General features: G+C 42.0%; 1 non-coding gene across 1 annotated transcript; it reads right to left on the minus strand.

The window, feature by feature from the left end:
• Positions 1-15011: 15011 nt before the first annotated feature.
• On the minus strand, positions 15012-15145 carry LOC134603907 (small Cajal body-specific RNA 11). Its single transcript, XR_010090644.1, has one exon. It is a non-coding gene; the product is annotated as a small Cajal body-specific RNA 11 (non-coding RNA).
• Between the last annotated feature and the right edge of the window lie 11573 nt (positions 15146-26718).

Genomic DNA, 26718 nt, shown 5'->3' on the forward strand with positions numbered 1-26718 from the left:
GATACCCTCACTCACACCCATGTGGCAGCAACCCCCCACAACTCATCAGAGGGCTTCGGCTACCTACCGTCAGAAGGGATCGGATGAGAGAGGTGACTTAACACAAACTCTCCTACGACCCGAACACTCTCTCCACCGGGTTCTCGTGCATGTAACGCAGCTATAATGCCTCACATATTTTCACTCTGGATTTTTATTTTCACTCCTGATTTTTACTCTTGCTTTATTTCGTTTCGCACACTTAGGGTTTAGCATGTTCCCCTTGTACGCTACTAAAAAGCTCCGGACGGCGGCGACTTGTATTCCTCCACGTAGCCTGTTATGACAAGCAAATAGTCTTTACCAGCATAACCTGCTCTTGACAAAGCACACTCACAGACTAGATAGTAAAATGCATTTTAGTTGACAGCAATAGGCTACCTCTACCAGCACTTTTAAACAAACATAATTTATCTAGCGATACTCTACGTAATTACTGTGATTTCTATGTGCATGACTCCTCTAATAACGACTTAATCCTGTTTATATATTTAAAAAAGTGCAATGTTTTTTGATGCCATACTACTGCTACCGTATGTCTACATATTTGTTGGCACCAGCTGTTGTGGCAGTGCAAATCTGCTTGTTCAAGCACAACCCACAACTAACATTTATCTAGCTTTCAGATTGCTAAAATAAACTAAACTGGGTCAGTTCTACTTTAAACCTATTCTTGACAGAACATTATGTGAAGGGCTAATATGCATGGACAGCTATACTGGTATAATATACACCTCCCCAAAAGTAATCAGCAGCTGTTCTAGTGTAATGTATTCTTAATCATTAGCTCTACTGGAACAATATACTATACCCCAAAATTAACCAGTAGCGGTATTGGTATAATTCTCCACCCCAAAAATACAGGTTCATGTTACGGTGTCCATTAGTCAATCAAAGGCTGGACAGGATATGGATTTCACCATATAAAATGTATATTATCATGTAAAATGAAAAGCCTCAATATCTTTTTGTTGTTAACTTCAGTTCTGTGTCAAGGTGACTGCAACTGCTAGAATTTAGCTTCCAAGTTGTATGGTCGTAGCTTTCGCCAGTGCACCAGTTAGAACTTGTAGGCATGAGCAAACGGTGTTTCCTGTAACCCGAGAATGGTTTGCTACTCTATGTAGAGAACAATGAATTCCACTTCAGAAGGGACGTAAATGATTTAATAGTTTGTTTAACTTATCCCCGAGTTACTTTCACAGTCACACTGCTCTTTTGATAAAACTGAATGCAATATGTATGCAGTTATTAAAATTCTTATCTCAAGATGTAACATTTTCAAATAATATTGGATTCCACTTCCCATCTTTTAAAAGAACCCTTTAATTGCTGTGTGTCTCCTATTTATGCTCTCCAACAGATGGGATTCAAAACATAATTTCCCAGCAGATTCTCTGAGTCCTGATGGAAGTACTGGAAGTGCATATCAACCCTACAAAATAAACTGATTTTATTCTAACTAGCTACACTTGGTGTGAAACAGGAGAAACCTGTTGCAGCATATTTCAAAACAGGGTCCTGGGAACAGGGACTGGGAAAAAAATTAGGCCCGGGCATTTTTCAATCAGAGCGGCCCCCTAAGGGGGCGGGGCCAGAGATGGTGTGTTTTGTCATCACTAATTACAAGCAGGCCCCCTCTCAAAGTGAGCATGTTGGTTCAATGCGCAGAGCCGCACTGAAGAGCTCTAGCATTAGAAAAAGGCCCTGAATTTGTTCTGCGCAGCGCAAGCAAATTTAATAACATGCTTGCGCTGTGTTTCCTTTTAAATTGTCTCTGGTGTCTCCACAAGTGGGATACCAGAGGACAAAAGGGCCAGGAAAGTGTATGGTGCATGTTTTTGGAGCCTGCTTGAGGGATTGCGTGTGTGTACAGTGTGGTGTGGTATTGTGTAAATAGGTAAATTTAATTTGTGTTTGTAGTGTAATATGTGTGGCTAGGGGCTGTAGAGAGTGTGTGTATAGAGGGCATAGTGTTATAGGGTATGTAGCGAGTGTGTGTATACGGGCTGTAGTGTGTGTGTGTGTATAGGTGACGTAGTGTGTGTAGGGGTTGTAGAGAGGGTGTGTTTAGAGAATGTTGTATGTGTTTGCTGACAAGGAATGCAGTGTGTGTGTGTAGGAGTTCTAGTGTGTAAAGGACCCAGAGTGTTATAAGAGATTGTGTGTGTGTGTGTGTGTGTGTATATATAGAGGATTAAGAGTGCATATAGGGTAAGGGATCTAGCGTGTATCTGGAGCGTAATGTGTGTAGTGGTGCAGTGTGAGGGGTGCTGTAGTGTGTGTATATATATATATATATGTATATATATATATATATATATATATATATGTGGACGTATTGTATGTGTGAGGGGCGCAGTGTGTGTGTATGTAAGAGGGGTGCTGTGTGTGAGGGTGTTTTTATCTGCCGTCCCATTCTAGGTTTCTAATTTTCTTTGTTAACTCACTGAGGGTTATTTTATATATATATATATATATATATATATATATATATATATATATGTGTGTGTGTGTGGGAGTGTGCTTTGTGTGTGAGTGATGGTGCTGTGTTTGAGGGTGTGCTGTGTGTGTCTGGGTGCGCTGTGTGCGACTGGGTGCGCTGTGTGCGTCTGGGAGCGCTGTGTGCGTCTGGGAGCGCTGTGTGCGTCTGGGTGCGCCTGGGTGCGCTGTGTGTGTCTAGGGGTGCTGTGTGCGTCTGAGGGTGCGTCTTGGGGTGCTGGGTGCATCTGGGTGCTGTGTGTGTGTGAGGGTGCGTCTGAGGGTGCTGGGTGCGTCTGAGGGTGCTGGGTGCGTCTGGGTGCTGTGTGTGTTTCTGGGTGTGCTGTGTGTGTCTGAGGGTGCTGGGTGTGTCTGGGGGTGCTGGGTGTGTCTGGGGGTGCTGGGTGAATGTATTTTGTATTTAAATTAAAATATGTATTTTTTTATTAATAAGAAAAAAAAAAGAAAAAAAGTTATATCCCCCCTTCTCTTCTTACCTTTAGCTTGGTAGGAGGGGAGCCGTTCTGCCATGAGGGGGGACACCATGCTTCCTTCCCTGGGGGTCCAGTGGTGAGAGTAAACTCTAACCTGCAGGCTAGAGTTCACTCTCGCGAGGTCTGAGCGTTGCCGCGGCAACGCTCAGACCTCGCGAGAGGACCCGGCGGAGCTGCTGGATAGAGCTACGCTGGTCCTCTCTCCTGCCTCCCTCCCTCGCTCTCCTGCCAGCGGCCGCATGTCAGTGCCTGTGGGCCGGTGAGGGAGATCTTTGATCTCCCCACCATCCATGGAGGCACACAGCAGGGCCGGCGCTCGGGTTGCGCTGGCCCTGCAGGGGCTGGCAGGGGAGATCCTGTGATCTCCCCTGCCGGCCTCGGCCCCACGGCCATCGCGGCCCACCGGGCATTTGCCCGGTGTGCCCGATGGCCAGTCCGGGTCTGTTTCAAAAGTTAAAACATCTTAGCTTGACTGATGCAAATACAATGTTTAATTACACAGTTTTACAGGGATTAATAAACTCTGAACCCTGCCTGAATGGCCTCTGGAGAACTCTCAATTGTGTTACCTTATTATACCCTGCGTATTTTGGTCTTACATAGAGGAATAATATTCTAGTTAAATAGGGGTCCATCTTTGCGCTTTCTTGTAAAAGGACCTACAGGACCAAGCAATCCTACATGCTACATCATCTAGGAGGATACGTTTGAGATTTAGTCTTATTGTTTTCCGTTTCTCCAACTAAGGATGGATCCATCTTGTGTCTTGCCTCTTCCTTATGTAAGGCTTTTTGCAAATCGAAAGTGACTTGTGTCTTAACAGTCTTCCTATTGGTAGCTAGTCTAATTAACCCATTAAGGACACATGACATGTGTGACATGTCATGATTCGCTTTTATTCCAGAAGTTTGGTCGTTAGGGGTTAAAAGGTACTCTCACCACAGTATTGTGGGTTGACCACTTCGTGTATAGGAGGACCTCAGGAGTGGCATCGGTAGTGAAATATTCTTGGATTGTTTAGGTTACCTTCTCTACCAAGGCCTGTTCTTTAAGAATGGAGGAATTAGGTCTTCAGGATAAGAAGCAGAATTAAATGAGTGATCTGTAGTGTAGGGTAAAATTAGTGTGTCCTCAGTAATAGCAGAGACTGTATGTTATAGAATGTGCCCAAAATGACAGGCAGTGACCTTTGTTAAGTAAAGGTACAATGCCGAACCCCAAGGTACTTGTTGATCTAGACAGTCCAGGCTCAGGCTGGAACCTCCTCAGGTCGAGCGCATCAAATACTGAACTCTCTTCCTTGGAATGCCATTCCTTGGGCAAGGGTGTTAAAGCCTCTTTTGTTTCTAGCGGTTGTGTGTCTATTCTTTGTTCCTCAGTAAATTCTATATGTAACAAATAGAGATGAGCGAACCCGAACAATAAAGTTCGGGTTTGTACCGAACATTACGATTTTTGACCCCGAACCCGGACAATTCAGTAACAGTTCGGGTTCGAGTTCTGTGTTTGCCAATTTAATGGCGCGTTTTGAAAAGCTGCAGGGCAGCCAATCAACGTTTGCCCTTAGAAGCCATCACAGCCATGCCTACTAATGGCATGGCTGTGATTGGCCAGTGCAGCATGTGACCCAGCCTCTATATAAGCTGGAGTCACATGAGCTCTTATTAGTGTAGGGAGAGGATGCCGCAGCTGTGAGGGACAGATTAGGAAAGAATTCTGGTGTTGAATCTGCAAACGACAGCAATTATTTTTGTGGGTGCTATACTACATTTTTGTACCCTGCCCTGAGCCCAGTACCACAGAGAAATAAGCAGTCTGTTTGTTAGGTGGGCACTTGCAACTGCATGTGTGCCAGGCACATTACTTTAATCCTGTTCCGGTAGCTCAGTGGGCAACATCTAGGCATTTTTAAATACTGCTGTGACATTGCAGTTTGACAAATTCAATTTTTTTTTTGTTCTTGTGGCGTGCACTTTATATCTGAGAGTCAAATAGAACCGTCAAATACTATGGTTACATCGCACTTTAAAAAATAGTTTTTTTAGTGCTAAAAAGTAAATTTGTTGCATGCACTTCATATCTGAGAGTCAAATAGAACTGTCAAATACTGTGGATACATCGCACTTTGAAAAATAAAAAATTTTTGGGTGCTAAAAGTACATTTGGGGCGTGCACTTCACATCTGAGAGTCAAATAGAACCGGCAAATACAATGGGACCTCGGTTTATGAATTTAATGTGTTCTCTGGGACGTTTCTTATTGCGAAAAATTTGTAAACCGAAAAGCGGTTTCCCATAGGAATGCATTGAAAACCTATTAATCCGTTCTTAAAAAGGTCAGAAAAAAAATCACAATGAGCTGGCATGGAAACCAACCCACAATGCAGAACACACAGACAAAGCTCAGCTCCCTACCTTTCCACAGCTTGAGAAATGCACCAAAATGTCCCAAAACAACTGCAAACAATTTCCAGAATGGCTCCAAAACTCGATGCAAAAGTCGCTCCAACACCTCCACACTATGTCCCATGCTCAGCATAGTAATCACAGCTTTTCCACTATATTCACCACATCTTTAGCCATTAGTCACAAGCCAGCTCCTGGAGTTCACACACTTACTTTTAAGGCGGTTGTATATCTATTATAAATGATTAGCTGCTAAACACATAAAAGATTATTCCTAAAATCTTAAAACAAATAGTGCATTGAACGTGTAAGCGCTTAGTAGATCGGTCCCATAGTAAATTCTAATACAGATATATTAGCAATATTGTGCAGAGCCTATATTAGCAATATAGTGGGGAGGTGTGTATAGACATATAGGCTCTGCACAATATTGCTAATATATCTGTATTAGAACCCATTCGAATTTACTATGGGGCCGATCTACGCGCTTACACGTTCAATGCACTGTTAAATATGTAGTTGATTCGCTTCATATTATCAGCGTTGTGGTCATAGCTGGGCTTAAGATTTGCAGGCTGGGTCTGCAGTCGTTGAGAGCTCTCTGCCGCCATTTTTTTTTTTTTTTTAAGTTTGTATTTTTATTAAGTTGAACTCAACGTATACAGTTATGCAATATACTTAGTTGTGCAGTATATTTAGTTATGCACTATGTTTGGGTAGACACATTTATCACTATAGTCACTGTGGTATCACATTGGGGACCTATGTTGGTGCCCTGGTTTAGTGGCTCAGAGGCTCGGTGGCTCAGCGGCGGCAACCGCCATAACTCCCCTGCCTCAGCTTTGTATAGAGGGTTCGACAGTTAGGTCTCGGTGGGCAATGCGATATGGGGTCACTGTGGACTCTCTGTGGGGCTTTTTGGGTAGTTCTGGCTGGGTCAGAAGTGTTGTTGCTGTGGCTTGTGTAGGTATGCCGGTATCTGGGTCTCTGTGGGATTGTCAATCGGGACAGTGTCTGCTTGGTAAGTAGCGGGCTATTGGTTAGATGTTGCGATCGCCTCGGTGGTATATTCCAGGGTCATTGCGTTCAGCCCGTTTGCCAAAGGGAGTCTCTGTTAGCAGCAGTTTTTGGTCGGTCCTTCTTCTCTGAGGAAGGTCGCGGTTCTGTGGCTCTGGGTGCTGGAGTCAGTCTCTTCACTTTGAAGCTGGGTGATTTGCTCTGTCTGTGGTTGTTCTCACTGGGCCCCTATGTTTTCTCGGGTCTCTTGGTGGGTGATGGGGTTCCCTGTGCTGTGGGCAGACCCATCTTTTGCAGGAAGGGCTCTGGGTCATCTTCTGAGGTCAGGGTCATACTCTCTCCCTCTATTTCTATCAGAATGGATCCCTCCACTCCCCAGCGGTATCTTATTCCTGAGTCTCGCATTTTCCTGGCTATAGGTGCCAGTTTTCATTTTTCTGTGAGTACGGTGAACGGTATGTCAGGAAATATTGCCACCCTGTGCCCTTCATTAGTGATTATCCCCATTTCTCTGGAGCGTGTCATGATAACTGACCTTGTAGTTATGTCCAGGGTCACCACGATAACGTCCATGGGTGCTCCGCTTGGGGCTGCCGCCGATTTCCACACCCAGAATGCTGCCTGTCCTCACCACCCCCCACACCCATGTTTGTTATCAGCTTGTGAGCATAAGGCAGGAGCTGCTCATCTGTCACTGATTTGATCCCCCTGAGACTTTTTTTCACCGGTGCCTTGCCTCAATTGTGGTCACTGAGCGTCTCAGTTGTTGCAGTTGAGAGGTAAGTTGTTCTACGTGGGTGTCCATGGTCTATAGGTTGTTTTCTCTGGCGGACTCACGGATTTCCAGTACTTGGACTCTTTGGCGCACCTCCCCTACCTCTGCCTGGAAGTGCTTGAGGTCTGCTCCCCAGATTTTCCTCATTTCTGTTAGGAGTCTTTTAATATCCTCCTTTGTAGAGGGTGTTACATAGTTACATAGCTGAAAAGAGACTTGCGTCCATCAAGTTCAGCCTTCCTCACATATGCTTTTGCTGTTGATCCAAAAGAAGGCAAAAAACCCAGTCTGAAGCGCTTTGAATTTGGCAACAAACTAGGAAAAAATTCCTTCTTGACCCCAAAATAGCAGTCAGATGTCTCCTTGGATCAAGCAGCTATTACCCCACTAATTAGAAATTATAGCCCTGTGTTTTATGTTTTTGCAAGTATTTATCCAATTGCAGTTTAAACATCTGTATAGACTCCTGACAAAACCACCTCTTCAGGCAATGAATTCCATTTCCTTATTGCTCTTACTGTAAAAAAAAAAACACTTTTCTTTGCCTTAGATGAAATCTCCTTTCTTCAAGCCTAAATGTGTGACCTCGTGTCCTATGTATAGCCCTGTTTGTGAATAGATTTACAGATAATTGTTTGTACTGGCCCTGAATATATTTGTATAATGTTATCATATCCCCTCTAAGGCGCCGTTTTCCCAAACTGAAGAGATTTAAATTTTTTAACCTTTCTTCATTACTAAAATGCTCCATTCCTTTTATCAATTTTGTAGCTCGTCTCTGCACTTTTTCTAGTGCCATGATATCTTTCTTTAGAACAGGTGCCCAAAATTGCACAGCATATGCAAGGTGTGGTCTTACCAGTAATTTATAAAGAGGCAAAATTATATTTTCATCTCGAGAATTTATGCCCCTATTTATACATGACAAAACCTTACTGGCCTTAGCAACGGCAGATTGACATTGCATATTGCTACCTAATTTGTTGTCTATAACAATTCCCAAATCCTGCTCGTGTGTGGTTATCCCTAGTTCACTACCATTTAGGGTGTAAATTGCTTGTGCATTCTTAACCCCGAAGTGCATAACTTTGCATTTTTCTACGTTAAATTATTATTACTTTACAAAGTTTTGTGTCATCTGCAAACACTGATACATGGCTTTCAATGCCCATTTCAAGATCATTTATAAATATGCTAAATAGAAGCGGTCCCAAAACAGAACCCTGAGGGACACCACTTACCACTTTTGTCCAGCTTCAAAATGTACCATTTATGACAACTCGCTGTACTCTATCCTTAAGCCAATGTTCTACCCAAGAACAAGAATATTCATCTAGACCAGGGATAAGCAACCTTTGGCTCTACAGATGTTTTGGACTACACCTCCCATGATGCTTTGCCAGCATTATGTGTGTAAGAGCATTATGGGGGATGTAGTCCACAACATCTGGAGAGCCGAAGGTTGCCTATACCTGATCTAGACCAATTTGTTTTAGTTTGAAGACTAACCTATTGTGATGAACCGTATCAAATGCCTTGGCAAAATCCAAGTAGATCACATCCATTGCAACACCCTGATCTATATTTCTACTTACTTCTTCGTAGAATGCAATTAGGTTAGTTTGACATGACCTATGTTTCATAAAACCATGCTGATTATTGCTAATAACACAGTTCTTCCCAATGAATTCCTGAATATTATCCCTTAATAGCCGTTCAAATAATTTCCCAGTCACAGAAGTTAAGCTCACAGGTCTATAATTTCCAGGCAAGGATTTTGAACCCTTTTTAAATATAGGAACAACATCTGCCTTCCTCCAATCCTCCGGTACAATACATGGAACTAAAGAATCTTGAAAAATTAAATACAGAGGTTCACTTATTTCCCCACTTAGCTCCTTAAGTACTCGTGGGTGGATACCGTCAGGCCCCGGAGCTTTATTTACATTAATTTTCTTTAATAGCTGTAGCACCTTGTCTCGAGTTATCCAATCACAAGTTATCTGCAAGTTTGTTGCAGCAATCATATGCATATCTCTAATGTCTCTAACAGCAGTTCTTCCTCATTAATATTTACATTTGGTGGTTTGTAACATATCCCAACCAATAATGTATTTCCCTTTGTTTGCCCCAAGCAGATATCTACCCATAAAGCTTCCACATTTTCCTCGTCACACTCCACATGCCTAAGATTTGACTTGAACTCATGGCTTACATACAAACATACCCCACCACCCTTCTTGTTTTTCCTATCCCTCCTAAATAACATGTACCCATTTAAGTTAACTGCCCAGTCATGTGTCTCATCCCACCATGTTTCTGTTATGCCTATTATTTCGTATTGTTTAATGTATGCTATTGCCTCTAGTTCCCCCATTTTGTTATGTAGGCTCCTTGCATTAGTAAGCATACATTTAATATTACCATGAGTCATTTGTACTTTGTGAATTATCAATATTGCATACCTCCTCTGTTCTGAGCTTCCCCCTCCCCCCATCTCCACCTGAGCTAAAGCCCATCTCATTTCTATCCTAGCTCCATTTTCTATATTGCTTTGACCCTCCCCCCTACTACTAGTTTAAAATCTCCTCCAACCTTCTAGCCTTCCTATCCCCCAGCACAGCAGACCCTCTTCCGTTTAGGTGCAACCCATCACGACTTTACAGGTTGTACCCAAGCGCAAAATTGGCGTCTCATCCTCCTCCGACTCAGATAGGCAGGATGGTGTCTCTGACCGGGTGGAGGATAAGGATTCCTCTTCGTCCTGCAAGGCCTCATATGCCGCGTCATCGGGCGCCATCTTTACTGCCTGTGAGTTTGTCGTCCGCTCGAAGGAGACCCTAATATCCGGCTGGCGGGGAACAGCCGGTCCTTGAGCTTTCTTATTTTTTCTCCCCATTGTCTTGGTAGGGGGATGCCTGCTTCTAGGGCGAAATTTCTGTGTTTTTTGTGGCTGTTTGATGGTCTCGGGCCTGAGTGGAGCTCTGCTGGGAGACGTCCTCTCGGTATCGCTGTTAGCCACGCCCCTGCCTCTGCTGCCATTTTAGTTATGCCTCGTGCGTCGCTTGTCCTGATGTTTATCCGCTGTTCAAGGGTCAGTTCAGACAGGTAGCTCCGGTCACCTTGTATGCCACAGCTGACTTTTTTGGGGTTCCCGGGTGATTAGCAAGCTGATTCAGGTGTCCAGGTGTGTACCCAGGTGTCCCCAGCACGGCTATCACCCTCCAAAGCGTGTTTGTGCTAAGTATTTGGGGTAATTTCCTCCGAAATCGTGGATTTAATCAGGAGCTAGGTCTTGGCACGTCCACTTAGCCTGGAAGCTAGGCTCTGCCCTCTGCCCTGGTTTCTTAATTCCTGTCCTGCTGCTTATACTAAGCTCAGGATGAAGCTTAGAGTCTAGACCGCCCTTCTTGTAATTACATTTATTGGGCAGACTAGATGGGCCGAATGGCTCTTATCTGCTGTCACATAATATATATATTTTTTTTGTTTCTATGTTTCTTCGTTAAATTCACAAATTAATGAAAAAATATTTTCTAAGCATGAATTTCTACTAATTGCTGTAATTTCCCTTGTGTTGACTTAAAGGGTTACTCCATAGGTCCAGGTACTCAACAGATGTATAGAAGGAAGCCTTTAAAGTTCACTTGCCAGTAATATGCTTTGGAATTATTGGTAGTTGAATTTCTCTTGCAATATGGATTAATTTCATATGGTTTTTTGTTAATCACACTTACACTAAGCTTTTTTGTGGGGGGAGGGGTTTTCAGAGACTCTCTGTTCTTATCTATTTAATATTCTAAGGTATTGCACAATATAGGGACATTTATCTTTTCAATTGCATTAAAGGGACACTGTAGTCACCTGAACAACTTTAGCTTAATGAAGCAGTTTTGGTGTATAGAGCATGCCCCTGCAGCCTCACTGCTCAATCCTCTGCCATTTAGGAGTTAAATTCCTTTGTTTATGAACCTTAGTCACACCTCCCTGCATGTGACTTGCACAGCCTTCCATAAACACTTCCTGTAAAGAGAGCCCTATTTAGGCTTTCTTTATTGCAAGTTCTGTTTAATTAAGATTTTCTTATCCCCTGCTATGTTAATAGCTTGCTTGACCCTGCAAGAGCATCCTGTATGTGATTAAAGTTCAGTTTAGAGATTGAGATACAATTATTTAAGGTAAATTACATCTGTTTGAAAGTGAAACCAGTTTGTTTTTTCCATGCAGGCTCTGTCAATCATAGCCAGGGAAGGTGTGGCTAGGGCTGCATAAACAGAAACAAAGTGATTTAACTCCTAAATGACAGTGAATTGAGCAGTGAAATTGCAGGGACATGATCTATACACTAAAACTACTTTATTTAGCTAAAGTAATTTAGGTGACTATAGTGTCCCTTTAACCCCTTAAGGACACATGACATATGTGACATGTCATGATTCCCTTTTATTCCAGAAGTTTGGTCCTTAAGGGGTTAACGGTCATGTTTACAGCCAGCTAGGAAGTTTAGGATGCACATTGATATCTCACTATTGGATTCCTTTAACCCCTTAAGGACCAAACTTCTGGAATAAAAGGGAATCATGACATGTCACACATGTCATGTGTCCTTAAGGGGTTAAACAATGTTCATATACCGGATTTTAACTGACCTCCATAGCTGGAACACTTATTCAGCTCTGTTAACCCCCTACAGTGCAAGCATGGTCTAAGGACAGAGCTACAGTCGAATATGTAGAATATATTGTCGGTACTTTTTAGGTGAGCATTGCTTTCTCACTCACTGAAGGAGGAAACTCAGAGTCTAGACCAGGGGTAATCAACCTTTTAATACCTACCGCCCAACCATGTTGATGTTAAAGCTCCTTACCGCCCACCTGTGTTTTTGTTGTTGTTTTTTTTAGAAAGGAGGTTTTTTTTAAATATGTACTTTCCCCTTGTTTAAATTTTCTATTGTACTTTATTTTCTATATGTGTCTGTGAGGTGCTGTGTGTGTGTGAAGGGTGCTGTGTGTTTTTGTGTTCGTGTGTGTGAAGGGTGCTGTGTGTGTGTTTGTGTGTGTATGTGTATGTGAGAGGTGCAGTGTGTGTGAGGGGGCAGTGCGTGTGCGTGTGTGAGCGGTGCTATGTGTGTGTGAGGGGGCAGTGTGTGAAGGATCCATAGGGTCTCTGCTGTGTGTAGGTGCATGAAATGTGTAAATCTATCTTAATGTCTCCCCTCCCTTCTTCTTACCTTTTACCGGGGGGGCGGGAGTTATAATGCAGCACGCCCTGGTAGTCCAGTGGTCGCATGTTCACTTTAGACTGCAATTCCTCTGGCTGCAGGGTGACTCTCTGGTCCTCCTGCGAGCACAGAACTGTACTGGAGCACTGTCAAGGTAACAGGTGGCAACACTCCGACCAACCTGCTCGCAGGAGGAACACAGAGCCTCTCAGTCCCTTCCTTCCCTCTGCTGGAACTAAGTGCCAGCGGTCTGGTGAGGGAGATCTTTAATCTTCTCACCAGCCCAAGAGGGCTTACAGCAAAGCTGGCTATGCATGGACATGTAATTGCACAGTTTTAAGGTTCAAATTATTAATGATTTATTTACATTAAGAGCACTATAAGTACTGCACTATAAGCACTACAATTGTGAGGACTATACTTGTAAAACACATTATAATGGGTTCAAAATATCTGAATTGTTTGGCACTGTAACTGTATATTGTTACTAAAACACTGATTTGAAGTTTGTCTCTTTAAAAATCAATATATTGTGCATCTATCACTTTAAGTATTAATTTACTTTAGATTGAGCATGACTTCACTTATTTAGCGTGAAACATGTCTAGATTTTTCCTGCGTCCATATTGCCAAATGTATTGCAAGAATTGAATTGAATTGAATAAACTTTAAAACTAAGTTATTGGGTACATTTATTCCTGGGGATGCTGATTATTGGAATTCCATTTTGGCACCAACAGGAGGTTTCTGTCTGACGCCCTGTGCGTAAGATAAATAGTTTTCAAATATTTGCCATTTTTTCTAGTAAAGACCGTTGGGGCTTGAACCTTTTTTGAATTAATTATCAGCTATCACAGATTTTCTGTTCCTATCTTGTGCATCCTATTACCAGTGATATTGTAAATGACATGAAAAATTGTTACATATAGAATAGACACACAACCGCTGGAACCAAAGGAGGCTTTAACACCCTTGCCCAAGGAATGGCATTCCAGGGAAGAGAGTTCAGTATTTGATGCGCTCGACCTGAGGAGGTTCCAGCCTGAGCCTGGACTGACTAGATCAACAAGTACCTTGGGGTTCGGCATTGTACCTTACCTTAACACAGGTCACTGCCTGTCATTTTGGGCACATTCTATAACACAAACAGTCTCTGCTATTACTGAGGACACACTAATTTTACCCTAAACTACATATCACTCATTCAATTCTGCTTCTTATGGGATCTATTCCCACATTGCCATGTTCCTAATTCTGCTAGTAACTGGATCAGATATTAACACTATTTCATGGTCCAATCATGCGGACATAGCCATCTACCTCCCCCTGGGACCCAGTGGAGTAGTCCTGAAGACCTAATTCATCCATGCTCAAAGAACAGGCCTTGGTAGAGAAGGTAACCTAAACATTGCAAGAATATTTCACTACCGATGCCACTTCTGAGGTTCTCCTATCCACGATGTGGTCAACCCACAATACTGTGGTGAGAGGACCTTTAATTAGACTAGCTACCCATAGGAAGATGGTTAAGACACAAGCCACTTTCGATTTGCAAAAAGCCTTACATAAGGAAGAGGCAAGACACAAGATAGACACATCCTTAGTTGGAGAAATTGAAAACAATAAGACTAAATCTCAAACGTATCCTCCTAGATGATGTAGCATGTAGGATTGCTTGGTACTGTGGGTTCTTTTACAATAAAGCGTAAAGATGGACACCTATTTAACTAAAATATTATGCCCCTGTGTAAGAGTAAAACCAAGAACAGTAATAAGGATACAAAATTGGGAACTCTCCAGAGGCCATTCAGGCAGGGTTCAGAGCTTTTTACCAATCCCTGTAGAACTGTGTAATTGAATATTGTATTTGCATCAGCCAAGCTAAGATGTTTTTACTTTTGAAATATGCTGTAACTGTTTTCTCCTCTTTCACACCAAGTGTAGCTAGTTAGAATAAAGTCAGTTTATTTTGTAGGGTTGATATGCAGTTCCAGTACTTCCAACATGGCTTTAACAACCTGCTGGGAAATTATGTTTTGAATAGACATGTGCAATTTATTTATTTCCGAATGTCAATTCGGACGAATTTCGGGCAATTCGGACATTCGGATAATTTCGAATGTCCAAATAGCCGAATTGCCAAAAGTTCCGAAATTGGCGAATTTCTAAAGTGCTGAAGCACTAATATACCTACCCAGTGGAAGAATGAAGAATGTTACACTGTATACAAGTTTAAATAAAAAGTACACAAACATAGCCAGGATTCATCTGCAAGCATTTGCAACACTTACAACAATCAAGTAATACGCATTCATATAAAATGTAAGTTACTTAGCCAGTCAATGGAAAGACAGGAATGAATAAATAGATAACTCCCTAATTCCCACGGTATTAGGGAGTTATCTACTTAAAGGCTAAAAGATCTAAATTGGTCTTTCAGACAAATTTACTAATACCAAGTAAAAATTACTTAGTATTAGTAAATTATGCCCCTACTCGCTATACTGCGAGTAGGGGCATGCCTAGTAAACAGTGAGCAGCCTGTAGCTGCTCACTGTAAAAAAACAAAACAAAAAACACGTGTCCCCTCCTGAGCCCCCACTCGTGCCACGCGAGTGGGGACTTCTAACCTGAAGGGGGAACTATTGCCCCCCCCCCGGCCCCCACACCTGAATGGCGCGTGGGGGCCCTAAACTAGAATAAGGGGGGGGCACCTATTCTCCTCCCCCCCGGCCCCCACCCCTGAGCGGTGGGAGGGGCCCTAATTTAGAATAAGGGGGGGACCTATTGAAAGACCAATTTAGGTCTTTCGGCCTTTTGGTAAATGGCTCCCTAATAAAGGGCGAATTAGGTAGTTACCTACTAAGCGGCTGCAAGAGAAGTCCCGAAGTTCAGAAATTCTGAAATTCCAAAGTTGCTGAAGTTCTGAAGTGTCAAAGTGCCGAAGTACAGAAGTTCCAAAGTGTCGAAGTGCTGAATCGAATTGCCAAAGTCCCGAATTTCGACATTTCGGAACCAAACTAAATATTTTCCCCATGCACATCCCTAGTTTTGAGTCCCATCTGTTGGAGAACATAAATAGGAGACACTCAGAAATTAAAAGGTTCTTTTAAAAGATGGGAAGTGGAATCCAATATTATTTGAAAAATTTACATCTTGAGATAAGAATTTGAATAACTGCATACATATTGCATTCAGTTTTATCAAAAGAGCAGTGTGACTGTGAAAGTAACTAGGGGATAAGTTAAACAAACTATTAAATCATTTACGTCACTTCTGAAGTGGAATTCATTGTTCTCTACATAGAGTAGCAAACCATTCTCGGGTTACAGGAAACACTGATTGCTCATGCCTACAAGTTCTAACAGGTGCACTGGCGAAAGCTACGACCATACAACTTGGAAGCTAAATTCTAGCAGTTGCAGTCACCTTGACACAAAACTGCAGTTAACAACATAAAGATATTAAGGCGTTTCATTTTATATACAAACACAAAGATAAAGCACCGCGCTTACAGCAGCAGTAGCTTAGTATCCAACAGCTTAAAATACATAGTAAACACAAAGAGAACGTTACCTGCGCTCTGGCCTAAATCCCCATGTGCATTTAAACAAAATGGAGACTCTTTAGTTTTATTCCAATGGCCATTTGAATATATAAGCTCACCAGCCACGTCAAGGCAAGCCTCAATAGGTGAGTCCTACACTAGCCATTAGATATGCTGATATCAGCCAAGAATCTCCAGTGAGAGAGGAAGGGGTATTTTATAAACCCTTTAACATTTAACCCTTTATAGGGCTTCTACACATACAATAAACGTTGCTGATATCAGACAAAGTGAGACAGAAAGGAGTGTTTTATAAACCCTTTAACATTTAACCCTTTATAGGGCTTCTAAACATTCAATAAACTTTGCTGATATCAGACAAAGTTTAAACGTCTCTAATGAGACATGAAGGGGTGTTTTATAAACCCCTACATACTTTACCCTGAATAGGGCTATAACACATTATTAAGACTTTAAAAGTATGTAGGGGCAGCACCCCTTCCAGTCTCATTAGAGAAATTTGCCTTTTAGCTGATACCAGCAAGGTGATTTGTATGTGTTATAGCCCTATTCAGGGTAAAGTATGTAGGGGTTTATAAAACACCCCTTCATGTCTCATTAGAGACGTTTAAACTTTGTCTGATACCAGCAAAGTTTATTTAATGTTTAGAAGCCCTATAAAGGGTTAAATGTTAAAGGGCTTATAAAACACCCCTTTCTGTCTCACTTTGTCTGATATCGGCAAAGTTTATTGTATGTGTAGAAGCCCTATAAAGGGTTAAATGTTAAAGGGTTTATAAAATACCCCTTCCTGTCTCACTGGAGATTCTTGGCTGATATCAGCATATCTAATGGCTAGTGTAGGAACTCACCTATTGAGGCTTGCCTTGACATGGCTGGTGAGCTTATATATTCAAATGGCCATTGGAATAAAACTAAAGAGCCTCCATTTTGTTTAAATGCACATGGGGATTTAGGCCAGAGCGCGGGTAACGTTCTCTTTGTTTCATTTTATATGAAAATATACATTTTATATGGTGAAATCCATGTCTTGTCTATCATTTGATTGACTAATGGACACAGTAACATGAACCTATATTTTTGGGGTGGAGTATTATACCAATACAGCTACTGGTTAATTTTGGGGTATGGTATATTGTACCAGTAGAGCTAATGATTAATATTTGGGGAAGAATACATTACACTAGAACAGCTGCTGATTCATTTTGGGAGGTGTATATTATACCAGTATAGCTGTCCGTGCATATTAGTCCTTCACATAATGTTCTGTCAAGAAGAGGTTTAAACTAGAACTGTCACAGTTTAGATTTTTTTAGCAATCTGAAAGCTAGATAAATGTTAGCTGTGGGTTGTGCTATTTTAGTAATCATTTTTTTTCTTTTTTAGTTTGCATTGTGCGCCTCAAACACAGGTGCATGAATAGGTCATGCCTAGGATCTCAAATTGCTGCTAGTTTCCTTATTTTTTATTTATTTTTTTTAATATAAGGGGCATAGGGGACCTCTTATTTGTAGCAATTTTGCCCTGGTTTCTGTTGTCACATAATGTTTTTTTTTTTGTGTCAATGTTTTTTCGTTAAATTCCCAAATTAATGAAAATATTTTCTAAGCATGAATTTCTTCTAATTGCTGTAATTTGCCTTGCGTTGACTTAAAGGGTTACTCCATAGGTCCAGGTACTCAACAGATGTATAGAAGGCAGCCTTTAAAGTTCACTTGCCAGTAATATGCTTTGAATTATTGATAGTTGTATTTCTCTTGCAATATGGATTCATTTCATATGGTTTTTTGTTAATCACATTTACACTAAGCTTTTTTTTTTTGGAGGGGAGGGGTTTTCAGAGACTCTGTTCTTATCTCTTTAATATTCTAAGGTATTGCACAATATAGGGACATTTAGCTTTTCAATTGAATTAAGTCATGTTTACAACCAACGATGATGTGCATTGATATCTCACTATTGGATTCCTTTAAACAATGTTCATTTACAGGATTTTAACTGACCTCCATAGCTGGAACACTCATTCGGCTGTCCCCTAGCGCTCGTCGGCATGTATTAGCTCGAGAATTACTACAGTTATCCAAGTAACAGATGGAGTGATCAAAGGATCCATAATAGAGTTGAGCGAGCCCAAACTGCAAAGTTCGGGTTCGTACCAGTTTTAATGAGCCATTTGAAGTTTCACATTGAGGTCAGCAGTCCAGTGACCGGGATCCAGACACTGTCTTGGTGGCGGTCGGATGACTGGGACCTAGTATGCCTGATGTTGAAGTTAGGAGTCACAGAATGGATTAGCAGGGTCTGGTGCAGGGTAACCGCACGCCCCCTGGTGTTGAGCACCAGCGTTTGTGTGGCCACATACCAGGACCTTGATGCAGCTTCAGTAAAAAGAGTACTGAATACCAGAAGCCATCACCAGACTGATCCGCAACTTGGAACAGGATGTGACATTCACTGTAGCGGCTGTGCACGCTTTCAGCGTTCTCACCCTGCTGCTGCTCGCTGCAGCGTAACTTTGGCCTTCCCGCTCACCGCCTCATATGCGAAGTGCAAACAAGGTGGACATCCTTGCACATGCTGGAGAGACAGTGCGAGCAGCAGCAGGCGATAGTGGAGTTTCAGCTGCAGCACGCACGGGTCAGTCGCTCTGCACCAGACTTGACCTCCAATTGATTCTAGTTAAAGGATTTCAAGTGGACTCATTACAATTACAGGGCCTCTAAAGAGTCCTGTATTGTTATTTGTCGTCACTACCTCCCCACGTCAGGAGTGGGTAATTTGCGCGCCTGCTGCCTTCCTTGGATGTGGTAGCCGTTTCTCAGACTCCCTCTCCTGAATCGAAGCCTGATTTCCCGTTACCCGTGGTCACCATGGTAGGCACAGAAAGTCCATTGAAAGTTGATAGGGCAGACATCTGAATGCGTCACGGGGACGTGCGATGTGCCCGAGGTTCTCTAGAGTCAAGTGCCTGCGCAACTATAATGTCGACAGCTACTCTGCCTAACGGATCTTCACTAATAGGTAGGGGATGGAGGGGGGCCCTGTGCCGGCCCCTTCTCTTCCCCACTCTCTGGCTGACATCTGGTAGCTTGTAGGCCAGGGTAGTTATGCTTCCCAGAGCCCTATGCTCCCTTCTTCCTTCATCTGGGTTCATGGAGGCCACCCTCTGTCTATTGGCAAGGACATAGTCTTGCACCTCCAAAAAGGTCCTGCTGACAATCTCCTCTGAGGGTGGCTCTCGGTAATAAGCCAGGTGCCGTTCCACCTCCTTGCGCACTTCCTCCTCCTCTCCGGCCCCTGGCTGGGGTTCGTTGCCACACTGCAGCGTAACTTCGGCCTTCCCGCTCACCGCCTCATATGCGACATGCCCACAAGGTGGAACTCCACCTTGCACATGCTGGAGAGACTGTGCGGGCAGCAGCAGGCGATAGTGGAGTTTCAGCTGCAGCACGCACGGGTCAGTCGCTCTGCGGAACAGCACCACTTCACCACCAATGAGTGGGCCTCCATGCAAGACCTGTGTGCAATGTTGCACTGTTTCGAGTACTCCACCAACATGGCCAATGCCGATTACGTCGTTCTCAGCCTTACTATCCCGCTTCTATGTCTCCTTGAAAAAACGCTTTGGGTGATGATGGAAGAGGATGTGGCACAGGAGGAAGAGGAGGAGGAAGAGGGGTCATTTCCACGGTTATCAGGTACACAATTGTCCAGCATCTCCACACTGTCCCATGGAAGCGTTCAGCTGTCCATCTCCCAAACACTGGAGAGAAAGAGGACCCCCCTAGCCACCCACGATCCCTGGCCCTGAATGCCAGCATTTCAAAATTTGTGGCCTTTGAAATGCTGTCATTCCGTCCGGTGGAGACGACAGTTTTTGGACTCCAAGAAATGCACTCCAAGAAACTCCAAGAAATGCACCGCAGGCCGCAAATGTTTCTTTTTTTTTTATATGTCCTAATATTTTGGGGGCTACTCCAGTTAAAAAAAACAAAAAAACAAATAAAAAACAGTGTTGACTACCTCTTCCACCTACACCGCCACGGTCACCAAACTATGTACACAATAGCAGAGGCTTGTGAAGGCCTTTTCTCCATGCATCAGGTGTTTAGCTTAGTTTGAACAATGAAAGAGAATACCCTGCACTCCAACCCTCTCTCAAATGGATAATTCTGGTGATCCTCCTGACAGCCATGCTTTAGATTTTAATTTATGTTCTTCCAAAGCTAAAATCAAAGATTCCATCTAGTGCTATTTTATGGCTCAGCTGTATTTAAAATTTGTATGTATTTTATGTTATTTTAAGTGATGTCCCTATACACATTTGTTTGCAGGGCACTTGTCCTTCACTTACCCCCATTTTACTTTCTTTTGCAGCCCTCTAGTCCTTTCCAGGACTATTTTTTAGAGCCATTTTTGTGCCCAAAGGTTTGGGTCCCCTTTGACTTCAATGGGGTTAGGGGTCAAGTTCGAGCCCAAACCCGGACATTTTTCCGAAGTTTGGCCGAACCCGCCGGACCCGAACATCCAGGTGTCCGCTCAACTCTATTCCTTACCACCCACCAGTACAGAAGTAACTAATTAAATTGTGTGTGAATTTTTTTTTTTTTTTAGAAAGGAGTTTAAAAAGTACTTTCCCCTTTTTTCTATTTTCTATTCTACTTTTTTCTCAATGTGTGTCTGTGAGGTGCTGTGTGTGAAGGGTGTTGTGTGTCTATGAGGAGGGAGTGTGTGTGAGGGGGCAGTGTGTGTGAGGTGCTGTGCGTGTGTGAGTGGGCAGTGTGTGTGTGTGTGAAGGGGGCAGTGTGTGAAGGGTCCATAGGGTCTCTCCTATGTGTAGGTGAATGAGATGTGAAAATCTTAATGTCTCCCCTTCTTCTTACCTTTTACCAGGGTGGGGGGGGGGGCATAATACAGCTGCAGGGTGACTCTCCTGTCCTCCGGAAGCAAAGCCCTGTATTGGAGTGCTGTCATGGTAACACGTGACAACGCTCCAACCAACCTGCTCGCGGGAGGATAACAGAGCCTCCCAGTCCCTTCCCTCCCTTTGCTGGAACTAAGTGCCAGCGGGCTGCTGAGGGAGATCTTTGATCTCCTCACCAGCCCGAGAGGGCTTACAGCAAGGCTGGCTCTGCATGGACCGTCAGGGATGATGAATGGATCTTTCATGCCAGCCTTAGTCCACAGTCATCAAAGCCTACTCAGCATTTTCTGCAGAACCCACCACCGCCCACTTGAAATCCCAAACCACTCACTAGTGGGCCATAGGGACCAGGTTGACTACCCCTGGTCTAGACCATCCTTCTTGATTGAAATGCCCAAATTAATGAAAAATGGTTTATAAGCTTTAATTTGCTCATGATGCCTTAAAGTGTTACTCCAATCATTTCGCCCTCATGGGCCTTCCTAGCTATCATCCCTCCCCCCCCCTTAAAAAGTAAAAAAAAAAAAAAAAAACAATTTCCTGAAATCCAGTGCCTGGCAAAGCTCCCGACTCAGAGCTTTACACTTCTTTCTGACGTCAACACTGGCCTTGCGTGGTCCAATCATAGAGAACCCTGTGAATGGACCATTTTTCCAGCTCAGACCATGTTTGAGCAGAGGGAATGGGGAGGCAATGGGGAAGGGACAAGAAAAAAATTGAACTTACAGGGAGGGCTTAACTCAAGGAACGAGAGAGAGTGAGGAGAAACAAAAACTTCCCGTTGCAGACTCTGCCTGCAAGGGAGAAGATAATTACTCTGTTGCCAACATGCAGCGCATGCTTTAATTGGTCGGAATGTTTTTGCCCAGAATTGACAATTGGCAGTCTGGAATAGAGTCACGTATGTCTGGAGTATAACTAGCCCCTGGCTCACAAGTGGAAATATCTCTGGATGTGCAGTGTTTCAAGCAGAAATGCTGCACATCCAGACTCTTACCACCAATCATCACTTTAAATCACTGAAGAGGTCATGGTGGTTGGAGAAGGCCTTTAATTTATAGTGGAGATTCTGGAAACAGTGTGCTCCCCAGGTTATCTTTAAACATAAAATGTGTTGGCATGTGTAGAATGCCATATTCAGTATTTCACAAATTTTTCTCGTGCAATGTTTACTTATATTGCCGCTGGTAACCCCGTTGGTCCCATAATCAAAGTCTATCCTTTTCCTGTGAAGTATATTTTCTTCTAAATCCACTAATCAATCTACATGATTTTAGAAGTTTCTCCATCTTCCATGCACACAAGGGTGAAGTGTATGACAATGCTCGAATTTGCAGTGAGATTTTTTTTTCCACAACACTCTGCTATAAAGTTTACTCCTTAATCAATGGTTTTGCATATTGTAGAGGCATATATCTCAGTAGTTTGATCATGGCCAATTGGACAAATATATTGTTGGGGCTATTATTTTACCTTAATTGGACATTACGCAATCTCATGAACTTTATCTGCTCTTCAGATGGGCATCTTCATTTCATTTAGACACTTAGTGTTCCATAGGTCCACGTACTCAACAGATGTATAGAAGGCAGTCTTCAAAGTTCATTTGCCAGCAATGTGCTTTGATGTCCTGGTAATGGGTTCGTCTTACAAAATGGACTCATATGTTTTTTGTTAATCACATTTACACTGAGCTTTCTTTGTGTTAGGAAGGGGGTTTTCAGAGATTCTCTGTTCTGATCTATTTCATATTCTTAAGTAAAACACAATATTGGGACATTTATCCTTTCAAATGTATTAATTGTCATGTTTACAGCCCCTGATGACGTATAGGATGTACATTGATCACTAATGAATTCCTTTAAGCAATGTTCATTTACAAGATTTTAACTGACCTCCATAGCTGGACTTTGAAAACCGATCCCATATGTCCACCCAGGAACACTCATTCAGCTCTGTTAACCCCTACAATCAAAGCATGGACTAAGGGCAGAGCTGGGGTCAAATATATTTTGGGTACTTTTTACACATTCCTGCTACTTGGTGTTTATTTCATAGGAAAATGTTGCCCCTTCTCTACTTTCTCCCTTTCTCTGTCACCCTCTCTAATTTTGCCGTTAGATTTTTCCATTTCTTTTTTTTTTTTTTTTATTTGCTGCATCCCAAAATTTTGCACAGTTTCTTTTAATAATACACATCTGGTGTCATATTTTCAAATTTTGTAAAATATGATGAAATATGTGCATTAAATTTTCTGTTATTATATGTACTTTTGATGAAGAGGGATCTTTTTTATTTTTTTTATTCCATCTCAGTTGTAGGACCTTTTTTATTTTTTTGGTTTATATTGGTTTAAACTAGTTATTTGATTTGTTCATATTGTTACCCCTCTACAGAGTCATCTCTGTATCTGTTGGAAATAATCATGATGGTATTCTATATTACATACCTGTTGCTATTTGATGTATCCAACAATAAAAGACTAGCTATTTAAACAGTTTTCTCACATTGTGCCCAAGTTTTGCTATGTGGAGGCCAAAAGATAGATTGTGATCTAACAACATACCCAAGTATTTGAAAGAGTGGACTGTGGGCAGTGTGCTATTTGATTTTGTTTTGATGGATAGGTGGGAATTGTGTAATTTGTGGAATTTAGGTACTGTTCCAAAGATCATTGTGACAGTTTTGTCAGAGTTTAGAAAGAGTTTGTTTTTTGTGATCCACTTTTCTACCTCTGTAAACTGGTCTTGGAGCACAGCCTCAAGCAGCGGTAGATTGGATTTGCTTGCATAGATTATTGTCATCTGCGTACATGTGTACATTTTGAGGATTTGCAGAAATAAGGCAGATCATTTATAAATAGCAGAGGGCCAAGAATGGAACCTTGGAGAACACCACACGTGACTGGGAGAGGGAGGGAGTCGCTGTCAGAAATGGACACATATTGTGAGCGATCCGATACATATGATCGAAACCAGGTTAGCGGACAATCACCAATACCTGAGTTTTCGAGTTTGTGCAGTAGAAAGTTGTGGTCTTCTGTGTCAAAGGCCTTTGTAAAATTAAGGAAAATAGCTCCAGTTAGGTATCATTGTTCCATGCCAGTTTGGATGTCATTGCAAAGTTTTAAGAAGGCAGTTGTAGTGGAGTGATTCGGGTGAAAACCCGATTGATCGGAGTCAGATAGTTAGATTGTTGGTAATACTCACATAGGTGCGTATGGACACATTTTTCTAAGATTTTTGACAATTCCTGGGAGCAATGATATTGGGCGATAGTTAGAAACCAAAGTAGTGTCATCACTTTTGTGGATAGGCACTACTCTCGCAGTCTTCCTACGTTTGGGTATGTATCCAGACACCAAGGATTCGTACATAGAAACATAGAAACATAGAATGTGACGGCAGATAAGAACCATTCGGCCCATCTAGTCTGCCCAATTTTCTAAATACTTTCATTAGTCCCTGGCCTTATGTTATAGTCAGGATAGCCTTATGCCTATCCCACGCATGCTTAAACTCCTTTACTGTGTTAACCTCTACCACTTCAGCTGGAAGGCTATGCCATGCATCCACTACCCTCTCAGTAAAGTAATACTTCCTGATATTATTTTTAAACCTTTGTCCCTCTAATTTAAGACTATGGCCTCTTGTTGTGGTAGTTTTTCTTCTTTTAAATATAGTCTCCTCCTTTACTGTGTTGATTCCCTTTATGTATTTAAATGTTTCTATCATATCCCCCCTGTCTCGTCTTTCCTCCAAGCTATACATGTTAAGTTCATTTAACCTTTCCTTGCAAGTTTTATCCTGCAATCCATGAACCAGTTTAGTAGCCCTTCTCTGAACTCTCTCTCTAAGGTATCAATATCCTTCTGAAGATACGGTCTCCAGTACTGCGTACAATACTCCAAGTGAGGTCTCACCAGTGTTCTGTACAATGGCATGAGCACTTCCCTCTTTCTACTGCTAATACCTCTCCCTATACAACTAAGCATTCTGCTAGCATTTCCTGCTGCTCTATTACATTGTCTGCCTACCTTTTAAGTCATCAGAAATTAGAGTTTTGACAGGTTTAGCAATTGCTGAGGCACTGAGCTTCAACAGCATTGCTGGGATTTAATCAGGTCCAGACTGGTTTTTCATTTTCAGATTATTAAGGTATTTCTTAAAGGAACACTATAGTCACCTGAACAACTTTAGCTTAATGAAGCAGTTTTGGTGTATAGAACATGCCCCTGCAGCCTCACTGCTCAATCATCTGCCATTTAGGAGTTAAATTCCTTTGTTTATGGACCCTAGTCACACCTCCCTGAATGTTACTTGCACAGCATTCCATAAACACTTCATGTAAAGAGAGCCCTTTTTAGGCTTTCTTTATTGCAAGTTCTGTTTAATTAAGATTTTCTTATCCCATGCTATGTTAATAGCTTGCTAGACCCTGCAAGAGCCTCCTGTAAGTGATTAAAGTTCAATTTAGAGATTGAGATACAATTATTTAAGGTAAATTACATATGTTTGAAAGTGAAACCAGTTTTATTTTTTTCATGCAGGTTCTGTCAATCATAGCCAGGGGAGGTGTGGCTAGGGCTGCATAAACAGAAACTCCTACATGGCAGTGAAATTGCAGGGGAATGATCTATACACTAAAACTGCTTTATTTAGCTAAAGTAATTTAGGTGACTATAGTGTTCCTTTGACACTAATAGGTACAGGTCTAAAAATGAACTTGTCTATATCGGGTCTTTGCAAATTTAGTGGGGCCTGATCCACATTTGTAGTTTTAGGATGCGTGTCATTTATTAGCTTGGTAATCAGGGTGGTGGAGCATCAAACAAAATAATTGTTAAAGGCATTTGCTACATCTAAGGGAAGTTGCAGGGTTTGGTTATCCACTTTGACAGTGGAGGGTTATGCATGGATTGGGGGAGTTTGTAATTTATTCATGACTTTCCAAAAGTTTCTAGGGCTTGATATGTTATTGTATAGATTTTCACAGAAATATTGGACTTTGGCCAATTTTGTTTGTTTTGTACATATAATGCATATAATGTATTCTCTTTATTCTTGCAGCATTCTATTGGATAACGTTAATGAAATAGTATGAGAAACATGTTTTTCTGTTGCCTTCCTTTTTTTCTTACTTTGTATGTCTTGTAAACACCTGTTATGAATGTCGGTGTAAACCCTGGCACTGCATTTTTAATTGAAAATGTTATAATAAAGAATTTGCTCATGGCGTCATGTCCCTTTTTTTTTTTTTCTAAAACCCTAAGGCACTCTGAAGGATAGCATTAATAAAATGATATTAGAGACACTTTTCCTCCCAGTGTATCTATTGTTTTCCTTTATCCGCACATCTTGTACACGCTCGTTATATATGGCAATTATTTTTTTGTGTCAACTTTTACACAGCCTTATAGGCGTTTTCTAGGATGCAGTCCTATAAAATGAGAATGAAATAAAGTTGGTATCTTAGAGGAACATTCCAGCATCATCAATAAATACATTTCTAATGCTAGAATGTTGGGACGTTTACAAAGCCCCCATTTCCTCCACTTTCCTGTAAAAATAAAGAATTAACTTATCTGTAATAAAGTGGTAAGATGGTCTCTCATTGCACTTCCACTCCACCACTAGTGATGATCTCCTTGGTCAATCCAGTGATTCTCATTGAGGAGCATTTGGGTAGGTAGGGTATATGTGCAATGCTTCTCATGGAGAATCTGAAAAAGGGCAAGTTAGGAGCCTTACAAAGGTGCAGATGTCTCTTGAAATTGACAATTGTATAAAATCTT

This window comes from Pelobates fuscus, chromosome 3 (genome assembly GCF_036172605.1).
Source record: "Pelobates fuscus isolate aPelFus1 chromosome 3, aPelFus1.pri, whole genome shotgun sequence".
In the NCBI taxonomy this organism is placed as follows: domain Eukaryota; kingdom Metazoa; phylum Chordata; class Amphibia; order Anura; family Pelobatidae; genus Pelobates; species Pelobates fuscus.